Source organism: Triticum urartu, chromosome 1A, assembly GCF_056163025.1.
Source record: "Triticum urartu cultivar PI428250 chromosome 1A, HENAU_Tu73, whole genome shotgun sequence".
Lineage (NCBI taxonomy): Eukaryota > Viridiplantae > Streptophyta > Magnoliopsida > Poales > Poaceae > Triticum > Triticum urartu.
Genome location: NC_141873.1, coordinates 336,483,430 through 336,488,357, shown reverse-complemented (window position 1 = coordinate 336,488,357; position 4,928 = coordinate 336,483,430).

The following is a 4,928-nucleotide window of genomic DNA, read 5'->3' as shown; positions in this document are numbered from 1 at the left end:
TTTGGACTCACTTGATTTTGAATCACTTGAGACATGCAAATCATACCACATGGGCAAGATGACTAAAAGCCTCGTTTTTAGTAAAATGGAACTAGAAAGCAACTTGTTGGAAGTAATACATTTTGATGTGTGCAATCCAATGAGTGTTGAGGCATGTAGTGGATGTCGTTATGTTCTTACTTCACAGATGATTTGAATAGATGTTGAGTATATTTACTTGATGAATCACGAGTCTGAATTATTGAAAGGTTCAAGTAATTTCAGGGTGAAGTTGAAAGATCGTCGTGACAAGAGGATAAAAGATCTACGATATGATCATAGAGATGAATATCTGAATTACGAGTTTGGCACAGAATTAAGACATTGTGGAAATTGTTTCACAACTAATACAGCCTGGAACACCATAGTGTGATGGTGTGTCCGAACATCATAACTGCACCCTATTGGATATGATGCATACCATGATGTCTCTTATCGAATTACCACGATAGTTTATGGGTTAGGCATTAGAGACAACCACATTCACTTTAAAAGGGGCACCACGTAATTCCGATGAGATGACACCGTATGAACTATGGTTTAGAGAAACCTAAGCTGTCATTTCTTAGAAGTTTGGGGCTGTGACGCTTATGTGAAAAAGTTTCAGGCTGATAAGCTCGAACCTAAAGCGGATAAATGCATCTTCATAGGACACCCAAAACAGTTGGGTGTACCTCCTGTCTCAGATCCGAAAGCAATAAGGGATTGTTTCTAGAATCGGGTCCTTTCTAGAGGAAAAGTTTCTCTCGAAAGAATTGAGTGGGAGGATGGTGGAGACTTGATGAGATTATTAAAACGTCTCTTCAACTAGTGTGTGGCAGGGCACAGGAAGTTGTTCCTGTGGCACCTACACCAATTGAAGCGGAAGCTTATGATAGTGATCATGAAACTTCGGATCAAGTCACTACCAAACCTCGTGGGATGACAAGGATGCGTACTACTTCAGAGTGGTACGTAATCCTGTCTTGGAAGTCATGTTGCTAGACAACAATGAACCTACGAGCTATGGAGAAACGATGGTGGGCCCAGATTCCGATAAATGGCTCGAGGCCATAAAATCCGAGAGAGGATCCATGTATGAAAACAAAGTGTAGACTTTGGCGGAACAGCTCGATGGTCGTAAGGCTGTTGAGTGCAGATGGATTTTAAAAGGAAGACGGACAATGATGGTAAATGTCACCATTAAGAAAGCTCGACTTGTCGTTAAGATGTTTTTCGACAAGTTCAAGGAGTTGACTATGATGAGACTTTCTCACTCATAGCGATGCTAAGAGTCTGTTGGAATTATATTAGCGATTACTGCATTATTTATGAAATCTTGCAGATAGGATGTCAAAACATTGTTTCCTCGACGATTTTCTTGAGGAAAGGTTGTATGTGATACAACCGGAAGGTTTTGTCAATCCTGAAAGATGCTAATAAGTATGCAAAGCTCCAGCAATCCTTCTAAGGACTGGAGTAAGCATCTCGGAGTTGGAATGTATGCTTTGATGATGATCAAAGATTTTGGGTTTATACGAAGATTATGAGAAACTTGTATTTCCAAAGAAGTGAGTGGGAGCACTATAGAATTTCTGATTAGTATATGTTGTTGACATATTGTTGATCAGAAATGACGTAGAATTTCTGGAAAGCATATAGGGTTATTTGGAAAGTGTTTTTCAATGGAAAGCCTGGATTAAGCTACTTGAACATTAAGCATCAAGATCTATAAGGATAGATCAAAACGCTTAATGGTACTTTCAAATGAGCACATACCTTGACATGATCTTGAAGGTGTTCAAGATGGATCAGTCAAAGAAGGAGTTCTTGCCTGAGTTGTAAGGTACGAAGTTAAGACTTAAAGCTCGACCACGGCAGAACAGAGAGAAAGGACGAAGGTCGTCCCCTATGCTTAGACATAGGCTCCACAGTATGCTATGCTGTGTACCGCACCTGAAGTGTGCCTTGCCTTGAGTCAGTCAAGGGGTACAAGAGTGATCCAAGAATGGATCACAGGACAGCGGTCAAAGTTATCCTTAGTAACTAGTGGACTAAGGAATTTTCTCGATTATGGAGGTGGCAAAAGAGTTCGTCGTAAAGGGTTACGTCGATGCAAGCTTAACACCTATCCGGATAGCTCTGAGTAGAGATACCGGATACGTATAATGGAGCAACAATTTAGAATAGCTCCAAGTAGAACATTTATTTGGAATAGCTCCAAATAGAACGTGGTAGCTACATCTAGGAGATGACATAGAGATTTGTAAAGCACACACGGATCTGAAAGGTTCAGACCCGTTGACTAAAACCTCTCTCACAAGCAAAACATGATCAAACCCAGAACTCATTGAGTCTTAATCACATGATGATGTGAACTAGTTTAGTGACACTAGTAAACTCTTTGGATGTTGGTCACATGGCGATGTGACCTGTGAGTGTTAATCACATGACGATGTGAACTAGATTATTGACTCTAGTGCAAGTGGGAGACTGTTGGAAATATGCCCTAGAGGCAATAATAAATTGATTATTATTATATTTCCTTGTTCATGATAATCGTTTATTATCCATGCTATAATTGTATTGATAGGAAACTCAGATACATGTGTGGATACATAGACAACACCATGTCCCTAGTAAGCCTCTAGTTGACTAGCTCGTTGATCAATAGATGGTTACGGTTTCCTGACCATGGACATTGGATGTCATTGATAACGGGATCACATCATTAGGAGAATGATGTGATGGACAAGACCCAATCCTAAGCATAGCACTAGATCATGTAGTTCGTATGCTAAAGCTTTTCTAATGTCAAGTATCATTTCCTTAGACCATGAGATTGTGCAACTCCCGGATACCGTAGGAGTGCTTTGGGTGTGCCAAACGTCACAACGTAACTGGGTGGCTATAAAGGTACACTACAGGTATCTCCGAAAGTGTCTGTTGGGTTGGCACGAATCGAGACTGGGATTTGTCACTCCGTGTAAACGGAGAGGTATCTCTGGGCCCACTCGGTAGGACATCATCATAATGTGCACAATGTGATCAAGGAGTTGATCACGGGATGATGTGTTACGGAACGAGTAAAGAGACTTGCCGGTAACGAGATTGAACAAGGTATCGGGATACCGACGATCGAATCTCGGGCAAGTATCGTACCGCTAGACAAAGGGAATTGTATACGGGATTGATTAAGTCCTTGACATCGTGGTTCATCCGATGAGATCATCATGGAACATGTGGGAGCCAACATGGGTATCCAGATCCCGCTGTTGGTTATTGACCGGAGAGTCATCTCGGTCATGTCTGCATGTCTCCCGAACCTGTAGGGTCTACACACTTAAGGTTCGATGACGCTAGGGTTATAAAGGAAGTTTGTATGTGGTTACCGAATGCTGTTCGGAGTCCCGGACGAGATCCCGGACGTCACGAGGAGTTCCGGAATGGTCCGGAGGTAAAGATTTATATATAGGAAATCCTGTTTCGGCCACCGGGACAAGTTTCGGGGTCATCGGTATTGTCCCGGGGGTCCACCGGGTGGGGCCACCTGCCCCGGGGGGCCACATGGGCTGTAGGGGGTGCGCCTTGGCCTACATGGGCCAAGGGCACCAGCCCCAAGAGGCCCATGTGCCTAGGGTTTCAAGTAAGGAAGAGTCCCACAAGGGGAAGGCACCCCTAGGTGCCTTGGGGGGGAGGGAAACCTCCCTTGGCCGCCGCCCCCCTAGGAGATTGGATCTCCTAGGGCCAGTGCCCCGCCCTTGGGCTCCCTATATATAGTGGGGAAGGAGGGCCTCTCAAGACACACCTTTTTCCTTTGGTGCAGCCCTTCCCTTCTCCCAAGTCCTTCTCCTCTCCCGTGGTGCTTGGCGAAGCCCTGCAGGATTGCCACGCTCCTCCACCACCACCACGTCGTTGTGCTGCTGTTGGATGGAGTCTTCCTCAACCTCTCCCTCTCTCCTTGCTGGATCAAGGCGTGGGAGACATCATCGGGCTGTACGTGTGTTGAACGCGGAGGTGCCGTCCGTTCGGCACTAGGATCTCAGGTGATTTGGATCACGACGAGTACGACTCCATCAACCCCGTTCTCTTGAACGCTTCCGCTTAGCGATCTACAAGGGTATGTAGATGCACTCTCCTTCCACTCGTTGCTGGTCTCTCCATAGCTAGATCTTGGTGACACGTAGGAAAATTTTGAATTTTTGCTACGTTCCCCAACATGTTGATCAGAGCCGGCAGGTACTGCAAAATAGAAGAAGCTCCAAAAAAGCTAAACTTCATATTGGAAGAGCATATGACAGAGCAATTGGAAGTCATTGTGTCAAACCCATACATGACTTGCCAGCGGCTGATCCCTTTGCAAAAATGATGAGGTTTGCAATGTTTGAATTTGGGCATTGTAATCTTTGAATTTGAACCTTGCAATATTTATGGTATTTGTTATATAACGTAATTGGATGTTTAATTTGGTATTGCAATCATGTCATGTTACAAGTATATATGTTGTTCTTCTGTACACAGAGCATAGATGTTCTGCAGACAGAGCATATGACAACACACACGGACCGCACTAGGTAACCTGTTAGCGGTGAATTCATGAATCGCAAACGGTTATATACCAGCAAGCGTTTGCCCACAGTTTGTCTTATTTGCCACATATCACTGTGCTGGCCTCTGCTTGCATCCCTCGGCAAGCTCTGCTCATCGTTAGGCATCGCAGCATGCTCTACTCGCGTTCGTCGGAGCGCTCTGCCCGCGTCCGTCAGCGCGCTCGGCTTGTGGACAGCTTTTCCTTGCATGTTCAACTGCTATATGCATATATATGGTGCTCGCCGTTGAGGCGGCCATGCAGTGCTCTGCTCGCGTCCCTCCACGCGCCCTCTGCCAGCGGTTGGGCCTGCACACGATCA